Source organism: Phoca vitulina, unplaced genomic scaffold (genome assembly GCF_004348235.1).
Source record: "Phoca vitulina isolate PV1807 unplaced genomic scaffold, GSC_HSeal_1.0 scaffold6, whole genome shotgun sequence".
Taxonomy (NCBI): domain Eukaryota; kingdom Metazoa; phylum Chordata; class Mammalia; order Carnivora; family Phocidae; genus Phoca; species Phoca vitulina.
Window position 1 is genome coordinate 24,123,151 of NW_022589709.1, and position 19,660 is coordinate 24,142,810.

General features: G+C 37.1%; 1 protein-coding gene across 7 annotated transcripts in view; it reads right to left on the reverse strand.

The window, feature by feature from the left end:
- The window catches only part of FER (FER tyrosine kinase), a 439,678-nt gene that overhangs the window by 402,687 nt on the left and 17,331 nt on the right, over positions 1–19,660 (reverse strand). For 6 of the 7 annotated variants that reach the window (XR_004299354.1, XR_004299353.1, XM_032403878.1 and 3 more), the window contains exon 2: positions 17,668–17,813. The gene's annotated coding sequence lies outside the window, so the exon portion shown is untranslated. Of the gene's footprint in view, positions 1–7,830; positions 8,019–17,667; positions 17,814–19,660 lie in introns of those variants that run through there. The other variant, XM_032403880.1, reaches the window with a different exon arrangement.

A 19,660-nucleotide genomic window follows, 5' to 3' on the forward strand; every position in this document is an offset into this window, starting at 1 on the left:
CTATCATTAAAAACTTCTAACTGAAAAAAGTGAGACACAGAACTTGGTATGCTTACATTGTATAAAAAAGAGGAGGAATGATAGAAATTAATTTTCCTTATAAGTACAAAAAATATTTCCTGAAGAACACATAGTGGCTGGGACACTGGAGTGGGAGACGGACTTTTCATTATATACCCTTTTGTACATTTAAATTTTGTGCTAAGTGAATGCATTGATACTACCTAGTCAAAAAATAAATTAAAGAATTTTTGAAGAGAAAAAAAAAAATAATGAAAGCTAGACCAGCCCAGAAAAGTCTTCTAGAAATGGCAAGATTTGAGATTAGGGGTGGAAAATGACCATGATTTAGATTATAAAAAGTCAAAGAGGAAATGTATTCTAGGAAGTAGGAGCAGTATGGTACCAAAAAAAAATTAGAGGTAATACGAGGTAAAGCAAAGAAAAAAATGTCTCCAAAATCAAGCTATATGTGGCAAGCAGTGGGAGATACCATACGAGTTTATCTGCTATTCCACTGTTCAGGAAACTAATAAGGATCAAACTCCTTGAATTAATTGGTTTTTAAGGCAAAATAACATGATCATAAACATGATTTTTTTAGTGACTAATTTACTGGTGCTAGTTACGTAAGTATGTTCAATTTGTGAAATTTCATCAAGCTGAGCACCTGTGATTCATGTACTTTTCTATCTGTATGTTACAGCAATAAAAAGAGAAAGAGGGACATAGAGATAGATTTTAATCTGAAAGCTAGGGATAAAATAGCTTGAAGAGAGAAAAAAATGAGACATAAGACAAATGAATAAGTCATAGCAATATATAACTTGAAAAATGAGAATCTATAATTGACAGTATCAGTGAGAATTAAGAAGAAAGATCTTTGATGTGGTGTATAAATTTAGGGAACAAAAGAGAGACAGATGATCCAAAGACAACTTCAAGGCTTTAATAAGAAATGCTGACAGTACCAACAGAATTGGAAGAATGAGAATATGGAGCTCCTTTAAAGAAAAAATAAAAGAGGTTTGGTAGAGTTATAGATGCCAGGATGAAAAAGAAGATATTCACAATACCAAATGTCAGAGGAAGATGTGAAAATTGTAAAAAAAAAAAAAAAAAGTCATTGGGGCGCCTGGGTGGCTCAGTCGTTAAGCGTCTGCCTTCGGCTCAGGTCGTGATCCCAGGGTCCTGGGATCGAGCCCCGCTTCGGGCTCCCTGCTCGGCGGGAAGCCTGCTTCTCCCTCTCCCACTCCCCCTGCTTGTGTTCCCTCTCTCTCGCTGTGTCTCTCTCTCTCAAATAAATAAATAAAATCTTTAAAAAAAAAAAAAAAAAAAAAAAAGTCATTATTGGAATTTGGGGATAAATTTGGTATAGTGAAGCAGTATCTCAGAAGCTCCTACCACCAATAACTAATAAAAAGAACAAAAAACTGTTTTTAAGAAAAAGCAAAAATTTAAATATATCATCAATAAGTAGAGTGAATACCAACTTTACGCTACAACTTTCACAGCATGCTTTCAAAGAAAAGAAAGAGAAAATTCTGGAGCTCTAGGTACTATGGCAATGTGCCCAACACTACCCAACTTCCAGAAGACTTTCTGAGGAATCAAAGTTAACAAAATCCTGAGAATTCACACTGGATGCTTCAATATGAAAAGAAGCAGGCAGAGTGAATAGGCCAACCTAGGGACAGTCAAGAAAATATCTAAAGAGAGAAGCCTCTCAGCACCAGGACAGGAAGTTACAACATGCAGAGAGGGCAGGCTTGGCTTGCCATATTCCAGGCTCTGTGAATAACTGGTGGACGAAATTAAATCCAGGATTACAAGATGTTTAATGGAATTTCATAAGAGAAAGTAAATCTCAGGGCCCCCAACAAGGTCAAACTCAGCCCCAGCCACCTCCATGTTCATACAACAAAGAAACCAAAATTAAAAAGTAAAACCCAGGGCGCCTGGGTGGCTCAGTTGGTTAAGCGACTGCCTTCGGCTCAGGTCATGATCCTGGAGTCCCGGGATCGAGTCCCACATCGGGCTCCCTGCTCAGCAGGGGGTCTGCTTCTCCCTCTGCCCTCTTCCCTCTCGTGCTCTCTGTCTCTCATTCCCTCTCTCTCAAATAAATAAATAAAATCTTTAAAAAAAAAAAAGTAAAACCCAGCTTCTGGTCCAGATAAGATGACACAAGACCATTTTTCCCAGCTCCATCGCACAAAACACAACTATAAACACGAGAAAGAGACTACCAAAGAAGAACTCTGAAAAGTGGATGGAAGGCAACCTCCCCTGGCCCTAGGATTAGAAGAACAGCACAGAGGCTAAGTGTCTCAGGTTCTCCTCACCCAACAGGAGGTCACCGAGACCTGACTTTTCCCAACTCCCGTCTAGTAACAAAAGGCAGCCCATATATGTAGGCTAACTCCCTCAGGATCCAATAGGAGTCCCTCTGACAACAACTGGAGAGCCAGACACCACCAAAAGAGAAATTATTTGTGAGCCCCACCAAAAATAAACAGCCAGGAGAAGCACTCTCCTTACCTGCTAGGCCTGAGAATCCCCTTTTCCACAAAGAGAAACTGAATGAGGTAAGAAGAACCAGCAACAGAGACTCAGCTATCAGGTCAGGAAACCTCTTTGTTCTCACAGGTCTGAGGACCTCCTTCCCCACCAGAGATACCAGAGCAGGCAGGCAGAACCAACAAAACAAACCCAGCTGAAGCTGCTGCTCTCCAAGACATTCCTCTCCTGCCCAGAGACATCAGGACAGCTAGGGGGCACAGTAAGGAAATTCTACCTTAGCCCTTTTCTACCAATAGATATCTAGTAGCTCAGCCTAAGAAAAACATCTTCTACTCTGCAGCACCAGCAGGAACCAGTGGGAGCCCTAGTTATATCAGACAAACAAAGCAAACCAAAATAACAGCACAAAGACTCTGACAATTAACTGTCATTGAAACCACAGCCCATAAAAATAGGCCAAAAGGCCTGCATGCTAAACCTAAACAGAGGGACTTCCTGTGAATGTAAAACATTGAAATATACCCTAGGGTCTCCGACATTAATAGATAAAATATCTAAGATTCAATTGAAAAATCACCTCTCATACCAAGAACCAAGAAAAACCACAGCTTGAATGAGAAAAGACAATCAACTAATGCCAACACTGAGATGAATTAGATGTTGGAATTATCTGAAAAGGATTTTAAATCAGCTATCTTAAAAATGCTTCATCAGTTATAAATTCTCTTAAAAACAAATGTAAAAATGGAAAATCTAAGCAAAGAAATAGAAGCTATAAAAATAACGAGATGGAACTTACAGAACTAAAATACGCAATAACAGGAATAAAAAACTCACTAGATAAGCTCAATAGAAGAGTGGAGATGAAAGAGGATACAATCAGTGCATGTAAGGACAGAGTAAAAGAATTCAACCAATCCAAACAACAGAGAGAAAATAGACTGACAAAAAAGAATAAAGCCTTGGAGACCTGTGTGACAGTAACAAAAGATCCAACATTTATATCATCTGAGTTCTGGAAAGAGAGGAGAAAAAGAGTGGGCTGAAAAATTATTCAAAGAAGTATGTCCATCTTGGGGAATAAGCTAATATAAAGTCACAGAAATCAAGACAGTGTGAACTTGGTAGAGTGTAAACAACAGATCAATGGAACAGAATAGAGAACCCAGAAATAAATCCACACAAATATGCTCAACTGCTTCTTGACAAAGGTCCAAAAGCAATTCAGTGGTACTGGAGCAGCTGGATAGCTATAGGCCAAGAAAAAAAGAGAGAGAGAGCAAGAGAGAGAGAGACAATCTTGACCTAACACCTTACACAAAAATTAACTCAAAAGGATCATGAACTGGGGCACCTGGATGGCTCAGTTAGTTAAGTGTCTGACTCTTGATTTCGGCTCAGGTCATGATCTCAGGGTCGTGAGATCGAGCTTGTGCTGGGTATGCAGCCTGCTTCTGATTCTCTCTCTCCCTTTCCTTCTGCCCCTCCACCCCCCACTCGTGTGTGTGTGTGTGTGTGTGTGTGTGTGTGTGTGTGTGTGTGTGCGTGCGCGCGCGCGCGCACATGCTCTCAAAAAAAAAAAAAAAGGATGGTGAACTTAAATATAAACATAAAACTTCTAGGAAAAAGAAATATCTTCTGGATCTAAAGCTAGGCAAAGTTCTTAGATTTGACACAAAAACACAATCCATAAAAAAGAAAAATCAATAAATTGGGCCTCACCAGAAGTAAAAACTTTTGCCTGTGAAAGCCCATGTGAACAGGATAAAAGACAAGTGAGAGACTTTGAAAAAATATTTGCAAATGATGTATCTGACAGAAGTCTAGTATCTAGAATAAAGAAAAATCTCTCAAATTCAACAGATAACAACAACAATCTAACTAGAAAATGAGCAAAAGACATGAACAGACATTGCACAGAAAAGGATACAAAAATGGCAAATAAGCACATGAAAAGATATTCAACATAATTAGGCATCAGGGAAATGCAATTAAAACTACAATGAGAGGGGTGCTTGGCTGGCTCAATGGTGGAGCATGTGACTCTTGACCTCAGGGTCATGAGTTCAAGCCTCGTGTTGGGCATGAAACCTACTTAAAAATAAATAAAAATAAGGGACGCCTGGGTGGCTCAGTCGGTTAAGCATCTACCTTCGGCTCAGGTCATGATCCCAGGGTCCTGGAGTCGAGTCCCACAACAGGCTCCTTGCTAAGCGGGGAGCCTGCTTCTCCCTCTGCCTGCCACTCCCCCTGCTTGTGCTCTCTCTCTCTCTCTGACAAATAAATAAAATCTTAAATAAATAAAATTATTAAAAAGCTACAATGAGATATCATTACATACTTACCAGAATGGCTAAAATAAAATATAATGACAAAACCAAATGGTTGCGGGAATATGAGAAAAACTGGATCACTCATTTGTTGCTGGTCAGAAGACAAAATGGTACATCCACTCTGGTTTCTGATAAAACTAAACATTCAACTACATTATGACCCAGCAATGGCACTCTTGGACATTTATGCCAGAGAAATGAAAACATATCTTCATACAAAAACTCATACAAAAATGTTCATAGCAGATTTATTCATAATAGCCAAAAACTGGAATCAGCCCAGAGATCCTTCAATGAGTGAATACATACCACGGAATACTAACTATAGTAAAAAGGAACAAACTATACAATATAGGCAACCACTTGGATGAATCTCCAAGAATCCTGCTTTATGAAAAAAGCCAATCCCTAAAAGTTACGTACTGTATGATTCCATTTATATAACATTCTTGAAATGACAAAATTTTGGAAAAAGGACAGAATAAGGGTTGCCAGGGTTTAGGGCTTGCAGAACAGGGGAGGGAAGCGAGTGTAGTTATAATAAGGGAACATATGGGATTCTATTAATATTGGAACTGTTTGATACTTTGATGATGGTAGTGGATACATGAGTCTAGACTGGTACTAAAATTTTATAGGACTTAATATACACACAACAAATGAATACAATTAAAACTGAGTACAATTAAAATTCATATTTCTATAACATTGGTGGAATGTGTCAATGTTAATATACTGATTGTCATTTTATATATAGTTTTGCAAAATGTTACAACTGGGGAAACTGAACAAAATGTACCAGGGATTATTATTTCATACAACTGCATGTTAGTCTACAATTACCTCAAGAGAAATTCCAATTTGAAAAAAAGTTATGCCCAGATCTCAAACTATAGCTCAGAAGAACAAGATGTGGAGAGGGCATCACAAATTCAGCTACATTCTTCCAGAAATAATAGGTAAGAACTGCCTATGTTAACCCCATGGAAGATGAAAAAAATGGCAAGGAAAGCATACAGTTATGCTGTAGCCAAAAATTACAGAGAGAGACAGAGACACAGAACGGGTCAGAGGGGCTGTTATATCACAGACAGATTTGTAATGTAAGTTCCAATCAGTCAGGGAAGTACTCTGCTCTGTTGCCCCAGTATATCTCCAGTGCTTAAAACTGTGCCTTGGTACAGCTGCAATAAATATCTGTTAAATGAATTAGCTACCCAGCCACGCAGCACTCTATATGCATTCTCTCATGCCCCACAGTCCCTACTTCAGAGTCTTCATTCTTTAGGATACTCAATAATACTAGGTATTAATTTTACAACCCTAACCTACAGGTTCAAATTTCAACTCCTTTGCCTGATAATCAAAGCTGGCCCCAGCCAACCTTCCCCTCTAAGCAACAGTACCACACCTTACTACTTAATGGTTCCTTAAATGTCTCAATGTCTTTGCAGATGTTCCTTCAGTCTAAATGCTTTTCCTCCCTTGTCTGCCTGAAGAATTATCAACAGCTAAACTTTAAAGTAGTATTCTCTGTGAAGGCTTCTCTGACTATCCCCACAATCATAACCACTGAGTTCGACTTAGGTGTTCCCTTCTCTCAGATCTCAGGGATCATGTATCTGTGATTAATAGAACACTTCTCATGGTATGTGTTAGCTATTTGTTGAAATATATTTCTCCCATTAAACTCTGAAATATCACATATTTTTCATCTTGACATTACTGGGGCTTAAGTTACTACCCAGGATACAGTAGGCATTCAATTTACTGCAAATAATTGCGAGCGTGAACTCATTTTTTAAAAGATTTGTAAATGAAATTTTAAAATAAAAATATCCATAATTTAGCAGATAGTAAGTACAAATCAGGCAGGAACAGTATTATACAAAAATGCATGCATGTTATTAGCAAAGATGTCTACTTTTAAATAGCATCTTTTAAAAAGTAAAAATAACAAAACTAATGAACTATTGAGGTTTATTTAAATTTGTTTTATTCAGCTTGTTATTAAGAATCAAGTGAGTTATGGGCGCCTGGGTGGCTCAGTCGTTAAGCGTCTGCCTTCAGCTCAGGTCATGATCCCAGGGTCCTGGGATCGAGTCCCACATCGGGCTCCCTCCTCGGGGGGAAGCCTGCTTCTCCCTCTCCCACTCCCGCTGCTTGTGTTCCTGCTCTCGCTATCTCTGTCTCTGTCAAATAAATAAATAAAATCTTAAAAAAAAAAAAAGAATCAAGTGAGTTATGCTGAGTTTTCAATTTACCAGAGTTATTAAAAACTTTAAAATAACCATTAAAAATTGTTATATTTTCAAAAATTAGAAGTTCATGTTGTATAAAAGAAATCTACACATACTTTTAAATAAAAATGGAATTTATTAAATAGCAAAATATAAAACAAATAACTAGTTTCCTTAGTAGGATAATAGAATTCCCATGGTATTTCTTGTAAGAATAAGGGTATATGCAGGTATTTATTCTAAAATGTCTCCTGTTTTTCAACTTTTGGCTCCACAACTGGCAACTTTTACATTCTCTGAGAATACAGATGGAAATGTTGTTTTTATATAGCATAAAGGAAGTTTAATCTGTATTGAATATTCTCTTTCAAGTAAGGGATTTATTTTAACATAGATGATGTCTTGTGGTCAAAAATATCTATTTAGTTATTTCCTTTAACATTGACAAAGAGATTCAAATATACCACGAAGGTATGCTAATTTTAAAAAATCTGCAAATAAGTGAATAAAAACTGTGTAATAGAAATAGGAAATATTTCATTCTTCCCCCAAGAGATATTTTCACAAGCTGGCAAGAAATTCAATGAGTTTGAATTTATAGTCCTTGACTAATAGAACCCATCAAAATCAGTTTATGGTTCAACTTACTCTATTAGTATATGTTTGTTCATTGATAAAGACTATAAAATCATTAATCAGTTAAAGTACAAATATAATTATCTAATGGTATTTCTTACCTTTCATATGCTTCAGTACTGACAGAAATCAGAAACAGTGACTCTATTTGAACAAAATACTAAGCTGCCTGCAGCAAGACAGAAACAGTCACAAAAAGCCAAGTACGCAAGTAATAACCAAGATTACAAACCAAAAAGCTGACGTCATAGGAATACAAAGTGAGGTGTTTTTTTCATAAGCAGTTAAACAGGCAGGAATGAACAGTCACCAAAGTTTAACTATAAAGACAACATCATTCATTACCAGTTAATATATGCTGACCTTGGCCACCCTACAGATTCAGTATTTAAAGCTCCTCTCATGCTTTATTTGAAAGTGCTGCTTTTAGTTTAATTTAAAAGTTAATTCAAATGAAACGGCACTGGATTGTCCAGCCAGCCTACTAATGGATGATAATATTCCACTGAAAAGGAACACTATACAAGCTATATACAAATGAACAACATGTTTGTTTTTGAATGAACTGTTTTTTAATTTTAAAAATGTATTTGAAGTACTGACATTTAAAATTATTTGCCAAGAGCAGAATTATTAGCAGAATTTTTTTTCTTTGTTTTAAAATAATAATATACATCAACAAGTATGTATTGAGTAACCATGGGAGAGACACTGTTAGGGGTACAAAGATAAGTAAAATTTGCATTACTACCTTCAAATACTTACAGTATATTAAGAATAAATAGACAACTTCATATGTAACAATGATACAATTCATTCAAAATTCATTCAGCCACACGTATTGAACATCTATGTGTCAGACGTATTTCTCAGTGCCAGGAATATCAAGACCCATAAGATTACAGTCCCTATTCTCAAAAGCCCACAATTTACTAAGGGTGACAAACATGGAAACAAACAAATGCCATATAATTCAACAGGTTCACAAGTATAAATGTGTTATAAACTTGGTGGGGATACACAAGTAGCATGCATATTTCTAGAGGCCATCAAGGAGGGCTTCACAGAATATAAAAGCATAAGGTATAAAGTGCTACAAAGACATAGAGAAAAGGAAAGAGCACAGCTGATTAGGGGAGCTCAAAAACTCTTTATTAAGAAGAGAACATCACATCACAATATATACATGTATCACACAGTACACCTGAAACACACACAGTGTTATATGTCAATTATACCTCAAGAAAGCTGGAAAGCATTTTTTAATTAAAAAAAAAAGAAAGAACATCTCCAACAAGCCCGGAGGGATACCTATGAAAAGGAAAAGAGCACATGCACATGGGTCTATCTGCAAATGTGCACGCAGGAGGTGGCTTTGGGAACAGACAGTCCTGGGTTGAAATGCTAACTCTACCACCTAATAGCTGTAAAACTGCATTTTAATTAACCTTCTGGAAGCCCAGTTTTCTGATCTTTAAAATTGGGATAGTAATACCTACTTTGCAGGGTTGTTATGAAGGTTAGATGAGATAAAGTATATAATGTGCCTGGCTTTGGAGAGACTTATTAAAAAAGTAATCATTACTAATAAAGCATGAGAGAGAGAGACAGCATCTCCACACAAGACAGGACATAGGGGCGCCTGGGTGGCTCAGTCGTTAAGCGTCTGCCTTCAGCTCAGGTCATGATCTCAGGGTCCTGGGATCGAGCCCCGCATCGGGCTCCCTGCTCCGCAGGAGGCCTGCTTCTCCCTCTCCCACTCCCCCTGCTTGTGTTCCCTCTCTCGCTGTGTCTCTCTCTGTCAAATAAATAAATAAAATCTTTTAAAAAAAAAAAAGACAGGACATAGAAGAGCAAGTGATGAAGGAGGGTTACTTTCCAAGTAGAAGTTTAAACATAAGCAAGGTTACACAGGTGGGAAAATGCGGGACATGTTGGTGAAACACTGTTAATCTGAAGGAAAACAGGGTAACAAAGATTAAAAATATTAAGTATGGCTACAATGCATACTACCCTGTATGGTCTAAATTCTAGAAATATAACCATAATCTAGATATCTCTTAACCTTTTACTCTTCCTAAGTGATTAATTATTATAAAAGAGCTCAGTGTTCCAATTAAGGTCAAACAATTTTTTTCCCTTCAAAGAGAGTAGCAATACAGGAAGAAGTCAAAATAATTTCAAATTCCATATATGTACTTCAGGTTCATTAAAGACATACAGTAGCAGAATGGCAACCAAGAAGGTTTCATAAATTATAATCCAAATGAACTAAGCCAAAGCCAGTTTCTACCTGCAATGACACAGCCTCTCAGAGAACCTGAATTAGACAAACCTCATGCCACTGTTGAGAACATGGAGGAAATTCAGTTCCATTCTTGACTTCTTTTTATAATTCAGTCTTTTCCGAAAAGGCAAGGCCTAATCCCCACTCCTGCTCCATCCTTTCTCTAAAGTCATATCTTTCCAAATTGTTCTTCTAGAATTCCATTCAGTCTGTAAACAAATTTCCCTAAATCTCTACCCTTCAACTGCTTACTCTATCTGAAACCTGGATCCCCAAAAACATAGTGCTCACAGGTGGAGGCCACACCCTCCCTACATGGTACCAACCATAGCCATGGGGCTGAGGGGGTGGAAGGACGGGTAACATTATCCTTATTCCTTAGTGCCATGTCCAAATCACTGCTCTTCCAATCTCATTCAAAATCTCTTCTTATTCAGCTTTACAAGTCCTACCCCACCCAGTTTTGTTGTCTCCAAATCTTCCTTTCAGTCTCCATTTGCCCCCAGATCTTATTCTCTAACCCAATTCTTATCTTCATCCATGGAGATTTTAACCTCTATAGTCTTTCTCTTCTCCAAAGATCCAGTCAATCCAACTTCATTTCAACCATCCACTGCTATCGCCCATAGCCTAAATCCTAAACTGTTTCATCTCTCCAACAGTAAATTTTAATATTCTAGCTTTAGGCCATAACTTACTATGTGCCATCTCTCTGGTACTATTAACTGTTACTATACGTACTCTTCAACCTCAAAAAGATCTCCAGCCATCCACTGACTGAACTATATTCCCTAAAATTTATCAGGACCCCCATATTCTCTCCCTTTTAGGCTGATGCCACTGATCATCCAGAACTGGGATATTTTTAAGTAAAATGGGGTGCTACTCTTTATTAGTCCAGGACAAGAGATATAAACCTGGACTGTCCCAGGCAAACTGGGGCATGTAACCCCCCTACTTCTTTCCCTACACTTACTAAATTAACTGACTTCTCCTGACCTTCTGTCTTTCTATTGCATTTGTCCTAACAACCTTCAGCTCCCAGTCAATCCTTCTTCATTTCCTCTAGCCATTTTTTTAAAAAAGCTTAGCTAATCAGTACTTCAGGATTGTGTTCATATCGCCTCCTCCAGGCAGGCTTCTTGGCCTCTACTCTTTGTTATCATAGCATTCAGTAATGACAGTGTGTCCTATTCATGACTGTATCTTCACGTACTCAATAAATCTTAAAGTTTTACTCTATCTCTTGTGTGTTTATTCTATAATGCATCATATGAAAAATGACTACTTTTATAATTTCATATAGGTTAAACAAGTCAAAAAGAAGTACTTCTAAATTAACAGCAATTATACTAATAAAAACTAGCAGATATTTTTCTTACTCTGAGCTCCTTAAATTTTATCTTCCCTATACATTTAATTACTCTGGTTTTAGGCTATTAGTCTCTGCTGGTGTTTCTGTCCTTCTATATAGCCAATAAATTTTGGAATTATATGGAGCATAGGTAAAACTCAAAGGATAAGTAGGGAAAGCAAATTTCAGAACGTGTACATCAAGGATCCTATTTTTAAAATTACACAAACATAAACATGTGTTTTTAAATATATATATATATTTTGGAAGTCCAAATTCATAAAAATCAAACTGTTAACATTAGCTACTTTTGAAGACTGAGACCTGGAATAGTGAGAAGAATGTCACTTTCTATTTTATGTATTCCTAGTTTGTATTTTTATCATAAGTATGTATTTGTTTTATAATGCAAAAAAAAAGGAAAAGAAAAGACTTCCTAACAAACTTTTTTTTAAAGACTTATTTATTTACTAGAGAGAGAGAGTGCACGAGCATGTGAGGGGAGGGACAGAGGGAGAGAATCTTCAAGCAGACTCCCCACTGAACACAGTCTGATGCTGGGCTCAATCCCACCACCCATGAGATCATGACCCAAGTCAAAACCAAGAGTCAGACACTTAACTGACTGAGCCACCCAGGCACCCCCCAACAAACATCTTAAAACTGAATATTACTTAAAATCAAATTTCACAGATGGAATGCTTAATAATAAAAATTTTTGCTCTTTCAAATATATTTATTTAGAAAATGACAAAGGTGCTTACATCATGATAGTTACTTCTCTGAAAAATCTCCCAATTATATTCCCACTCATAGAGTGCTCTGGTTTCATTTCTGTCCCTCTCCTAGGCTCCTGAACAAATTCCAGCTCTAAATGAGCACCTCAACAATGAATTGATCAAATCAGATCCAACCATTACTTGTGGTTGCCCAGCAAAGGAATCTGTCTTTTTGCACTAGGTCTTAGTAAAAGTCTTCCATTCATTCATTCATTTATTCATCCAATAAGTATTTATTCAATGTCTACAATATGCCAGGCACTGAGTGAGGTCCTGGGTACACAGAGAGAAAAAAAAAAATACTGATCACAGGGAGGGAGCTTATTAAGGAAAAGCAGTTCTAACACACAGCAATAATTGCTATAAGGAATCCCCGTACAAAGTATAGTAGAAGCACAAGTATAATCTAAGCCTGGCTGGAACAAAAAGAAGTAAAAGACTTCACAGACCTCCCTAAACCACCATGAGTAGTCCCTTCCTCACTGACACTTTCTTCTATCCTCTCAACCAAAATATGAACCTCCCCTCTCTAAAAATGCTGCTTAAAAGTTACCTCCTACTGCTTCTCCCCAAACTACCACTTGTTCCTAAATGCCATAAAATGCTTAAAGAAAAACCAACCAAATCTTGAAACTCAAAAGCAAGCAAGGAAAGAAGGAGAACACTCACTGAATGCCAGCTCTACTCAAGTACCACAGCGAGCAGGTACTTAAATCTTTCCTCATCGTGCCTAGCTCTGGTTGTCTCTACTACTGTGCTTGTTTATCATTTGCATTTTAATCTGCTTCCTGCTTGAAACTGTGCATTTTTCAAAGACAAAACCTTAGACTGCTGCTGCTTTATAATGTCCATGGTGACTAGATATACATTCCTAGGTATAACCAACTGGTTAGAAGGTGGGGGTGGGTAACGGTGGGTAGTAGAGGAACTCCTTCAGACTTCTGTCATCTTAAATGAATTTCAATCGCTGACTAGTGTCAGTGGATCAAATACAACATAGATCTCCTGGTTTTCTTGTCCTTAATTTAATGCAACCAAATGTAAAAACCTCAGTGAATGTCTACTTAATGATGGGATGATGGTCTTTTAAAAAAAAAAAAAAGCTTGGAATAAACAATTTTATCTCCAGCAACCTCAGAGAAATGGAAGGAAAGAAGCAAATTGTAAATAAGTTTTGGATGAATAATGTTCTAAGAAACCAGGCAATTCCCAAGAGAGATAATAAGTATACACAAACTATATCTCTTAAATAAAATATAAATCATGAAAAACAAAAAAGAGGGACTGTTCAAAATTAAAAGAAAATAAAGAGACATAAGAATCAAATGCAATGCATGAAACCTGATTGAATCCTGGATCCAGAAATCTCAGGAAAAATTTTAGGGACAGTTGGGGAGATCTGAATAAGGACCATTAACTAAAGATATTCTTAAATTAATGTTAATTTTCCTATATGTGATATTGATATTATGACCATGCAGGAAATTGTCCATGTTCTTAGGATACGCATGATAAAAACTTTATATTATCATAATCTCTTTAATATAGTTTCAAATAATTTTAAAAATATATAAATAGGGGCACCTGGTGGCTCAGTGGGTTAAGCAGCTGGCTCTTGATTTTGACTCAGGTCATGATCTCAAGGTCCTGGGATCCAGCCCCGAGCTGGACTCTGCCTCAGTGCAAAGTCTGCTTGAGATCCTCCCCCTTTGCCCCTCCCCCCCACTTGCGCACATGTGCTCGCTCTCTCTAAAATAAATAAATAAATCTTCAAAAAATATATATATATAATATATATAAATCTTTAAAATATGTATATATATAAAGAGAAAATGTGGCAAAATGTGAACAATGAGTGAATATAGGTGAAAGGTAATATGGGTGTTCACTGTCCTATATTTTCCATTGTTCTGTAGCACTGAACTTTATCATAATGAGATGTTGAAGGGATGGGAAGATAGAAAGCATGAGAGGAGGCCAGCTGGAATGAAACATAAGGAGTGCAAGCAGCATTAGTCTCAGCAAAAGTGAAAATTAGCTGTGTGATTCTGGGTAGGTCACAGAACCTCTCTAGGTCTCAGCTGAAAGAGGAGGAAATAGATGACTTCCAAGTCCTTCCATCTACAAATTTCCATTATTCTAATTCTACTACTACTTCTTAGCTCTAGAACCCAAAAGATAACTATACACAAAGTGGAAAAATACATTGGACTATTCTAAGGATAAAATGAAGTATTTAAAACAGCTAGCCAAATGCCTGTCACATGTAACACAAACAATAAATAGTAATTCCTCTCTTTTGAGAAAATATCTTTAAAATTCTTCATCAAAAAAAAAAAAGAAAGAAAGATAGGACTACTAATTAACTTAAAAGAAATAAGCAACACAGGGGGCGCCTGGGTGGCTCAGTCCTTAAGCGTCTGCCTTCGGCTAGGGTCATGATCCCAGGGTCTTGGGATGGAGCCCCGCATCGGGCTCCCTGCTCTGCGGGGAGCCTGCTTTCCCCTCCCCCATTCCCCCTGCTTGTGTTTCCTCTCACTCTCTCTCTCAAATAAATAAATAAAAATCTTAAAAAAAAAAAAAAAAAGAAAGAAAAGAAATAAGTAACACAGAATTGGAAAGATTTATTTTAATATCTATTCAATTTCAGTTTGCACCTAAAATATCTATCCCAAGAGGCAGAATATATACTCTGATGAAGCTACAAAAAGAAAAACCATAATAAATGAACCTCCTAAGAGTTTAGACAAGCTGCATGCTTTCAAGTGAACACAGTATGATATACATCTAATGATAGTATGCTCCAGAATTTGCAAAATAAAATAACAATAAAATTATATATCAGAATTTTGGGTAACAGTCTGAGAATATTTCAGGCTAGCTTATAATTTTTAAGACATCTCTTTTAAAAAGACAGCATAGGGGAGAAGGCTTAAAATTCAATAACAAAGTAGGGTCGCCTGGGTGGCTCAGTCAGTTCAACGTCGGACCCTTGGTTTCAGTTCAGGTTGTGATCTCAGGCTCGTGTGATGGAGCCCCACATCTGGCTGCACACTCATCTCCGAGACTCCTTGAGGTTTTTTCTGCCTCTCCCTCTGCCCCTCCCACTCTGCTCCGCCTCCTGCTTGCACATGCGCACACACAGCCTCTCTCTCTCAAAAATAAATAAAATCTTTTTTAAAAATTCAATACAAAGTATAGCCAGTTATTTTCACTTCCAAGAAGATTCTGAAGTCAAATGAAATCAAAGTCATAATTAATTAAAAGTCATATAAATTAAAAGGAACCGCACAAGGAGTACAGTCAATGATATTATAATAGCATTGTGTGGTGACAGATGGAGTAGCTACACTTGTGCTGGGTATAGCATAATGTATAAACTTGTCAAATCATTCTGTTGTACACCGGAAACTGATGTAATACTGTGTGTCAACTACGCTCAAAAAAAAATTTTTTTTAATAAAATAAAAATAAAAACAAAAAGTCATATAAATTAAATTTCAGGGGAAAAAGCAAAACAAAGTATTAACCAGAACATACGACAAACTTGCTAGATGGTTTTATTTCCAGCATAACATTATTTCTAACATTATAATTAATTTCCCTTTTGGTGAAATAACCAATCTTTAACATAATGGGAAAGATAGTTGTCTAAAAGGTTTCTGGGCATGACGCCAGCATCCACCCAGTTGCTCAAAACCCAAAAATCTTGGAGTCATCCTTGGGAATGTTCTGTTTCCATACCCAAACTATTCAAAGTCCCACAAATTCTGATTCAGATACATTTCAAATCCATCCATCTCTCAGGTTGCTAGCACCTTCTCAGGCCACCACTATCTCACCTCAGCTCCTGAAACTGCCAGCTTGCACTTTCACCCAGCAGTCCATTCCTTACACAGCAGCTCAAATGATGATATCATTTAGAATTAAAATACAAGCTTCCTACCAAACCCTTCAAAGCCCTGCATATTTCTTTTTTTTTTTTTAAGATTTTCTTTATTTATTTGATAGACAGAGACAGCGAGAGAGGGAACACAAGCAGGGGGAGTGGGAGAGGGAGAAGCAGGCTTCCCACTGAACAGGGAGCCTGATTCGGGGCTTGATCCTGGGATCGTGACCGGAGCTGAAGGCAGACACTTAATGACTGAGCCACCCAGGCAGCCCAAAGCCCTGCATATTTCTGTAACCTCTTCTTACCCATCTCTGCCTCTCTCACTAAGTCAGCCACACTGGGGTTTTTTCTGTTCCTCAAACTCACCAAACTTTCCTGCTCCAAAGTCTTTGTACCCACTATTCCTTCTTTCCCTCTACCGCCTCCAGCTTTATTAAGGTATTATTGACATATAACATGTGTAAGTTTTAAGGTATACAATGTGATGATTGGATCTATGCATATATTACAAAATGACTACCCCAATAAGGTTAGTTAATATCTCTATCTCTTCATGTAATTATAATTGTGTGCGTGTGAACGTGGTGATAACATTTAAGATCTATTCTCTTAACAAATTTTAAGTACATAATACAGTATTGTTAATTATAGTCACCAAGTTGTGCATCAGATCCCCAGATCTTATTTATCTTACAGCTGAAAGTTTGTACCATTTAACCAGCATCTCCCCATTTCCCCTACTCCTCAGCTTCCCCTACTCCTCAGCTGCACCATTCGACTCTATTTCTAGGAGTTGGGCTTTTTAAGATTTCACATATGAGTAAGAACATATAGTATTTGTCTTTCTCTGACTTATTTCACTCCACTATTCCTTCTAATGAGAATGCTTTCCCCACCAAAAATACCATACACAGACACACACACACACACCACCTACTCTTGAAATAGCTCCTTCTCATATATAGGTTCATCTTAAATATCAACTCCTTTTGTGACCACCCTATCTAAAGTAGCTCCTACCTCATTATCTCCAAATTATCTGCTTTTTTGCCTTCCTTCAAAAAAGTTTATTATAATTCATAATTATTTTGTCAGTTTATTTTTAAACCTGCCCCCCCACTTTAAAATACAGCTATAAGGATGGAATATCCAGTTCATTCATCATCATATCCCCAGAAGCAGCAAACTGTCTGATATGTAATAGAAGTCTATCACTGTACAGCAAACAACAAATGAATGAAATAGTAAATGAATATATGACTGTACTAAACAAATGCTATTAATGGAAATACAGAAACTAGAGGAGGAGTGACTGAGAAGAAAATAAGATATACTCAGTTTGGTGCCATGTGGTTGAAAATACAGGACTAGTGGACACACAGGCTGGAAAGGGTTATGGATTGGAATTCTGCTGAATGTAAATGCTAGTTGAGAAAAAACAATAATTACATTGCAAATGAGATAGAATTCAGCAGGATAAATGACAAGCAAAAATACATAAAACAAATATGAAATGACTGTGTAGGTAAAATAATCTAACATAAACACTACAAAATCAAGAGAAGTCAAAACTGTCTCACAGTTTCAGTTTTTAGTAATTCACTAAGAAGAGTAAAGTAATCCTACCTTACTACTATTCATTGCTGGTCATATCTCAGCTAAAGTAGCAGGTCCATGTTGAAGGATTACACATTGGGGATGAGGAAGACACTTGAGAAAATGTGCAGTAAAGTCTCACGGGAATGACCACAGGTCTGGCCAGAAAACATGAGCTGCAAGAAGAAATTCAAGGAGTCAGAAACGTTAACGGCAGAGAAAAAGTGAAAATGTGCACATGGAGTATAGTAGGCTACTACTGGAAATTAACTGTGACAGTGTCTCAGAGTCACCACATGAAGAATAAGAATGCTATATTTACCTAACTTTTCCACCCCCTGCTTACGCTCTCCCATTTCTTTCCACAACTTTCTCGATGTGTAACGCATCTTACCTTCTCCCCTAATCTATTCCGTTTTGAATAGGTAATTCATGTTTTTCTCCATTTTCATAGCATAAAAATCATTTTGAGTTTGAAGCATATCAAAAGAAGCAAGTGCATTTGTTAAAATATTATTACAGCCTAAAGAAGTAATTAACTATGTAAGAAAAACTCTCAAAGGCTGGTAAGGTTTGGGAAAGATTCTCCCAGCATATATGCATTTTCTTTAATACCAAAGAAAGTATTAAAGAAAGCATGCCAAAGCCTGACTCCTCTGTCAGCTGTTCTCTCAATTCTTGTCACTAGGAGAATTTCTAAGGTGCTTCTTGGTCACTGGCTCTCTTCTTAATCACTGATGTCAATATATGTCGTTTACAGCTCTGTCACCACGCCTCATTTTCTGCCTCAGGCCCTTGTATGTCTAATCCCGACTTCTTGGTTATAAGAATGTTTGCTTTTTCTGTTTCCTGTCATTTCCCCCACTTCACTGACTTTCACAATAATCAGAGGACATTTCATGGGGGTTACCAATAAGATTACTCCTTCCCTCTGGTCAGGAAATTGGCCAAAGTATGTAAGGAATATCTTCCAAGTCTCCCACTCTTCTAAGCTTTTTACTCATTTCCAAAAAGATTCCTTCTTGGCCCCCCAGATAAGTATATGCTCTCCTGTAGATTTGGCAAGGTTCCCAAAGCTAGAACTGGTTGGAAATCTAATCTACATATAATGAGAGTATTATTACATCCCTCTTCTTCCGTTAAACTGTGACATGATTGAGAACAGGGATTATCATCTTACTATAGCCAGCATCCTACACAATCCCTGGAACATTGTAGCCACCAAACAAGTGAGTACCAAATGAACGAATTTCCAAGGTAAATTATGGCTTTCCCTGACTTGTACACTTCGGTGTAAAGTAGGACTTTAACAAGAGTTTTTACATTAAATGGTAAAATTCATGACTTTAAATGATACTTAAATATGAAAATTTTAATCATGCTGCTGTCAATAGCTTATCTTCAGTTAAGCCCCTTAGATATAATACAGTAAACAGTGTTACTTATAAAGATTTCCAAAGAACTAAATGTATGAGTGTGTACAAAAATGTACATATTACATATGTTAGCGAATTCCACTCCAGGGACAGACCCCAAAATTACTGAACTATCCATTTAATTTGAAATGTTTTAGCCACTTCTCTATCAGCAAGGTCAGCTGAGAATACCTAGAATTTCACATTCTGGTCTTTCACTGTGATATAGAAACAGTTATTTTCAAAGACCTAAGAACAAGAAAGGTAACTATTCAACTAAGATTCCATGCCCAACACTGAGCAGTGCAGTGGCAAGTGTCTTGCTCAAGGAAGCTAGTCAAAGCACCCATCTGTTATTTATGTGTCACTCTCCAACACAACATGTTTCTATAATTTTTATTTTTCAATGAAAAAACCCTATCTTCCATATGATACTGAAATAGTTTGGGTTAAAAATAAGTAACAACTACCTTGGTGGCATTTCTAAACGGAACATTTCTTTCATTAAACTAATATAAACCATTGAATAAAAACTATATTCCTTATGTTACCTCAAAGATACAATCATCCTCATCAGAACTCAGCAAAGATTCCTAGAGACAAGTTGA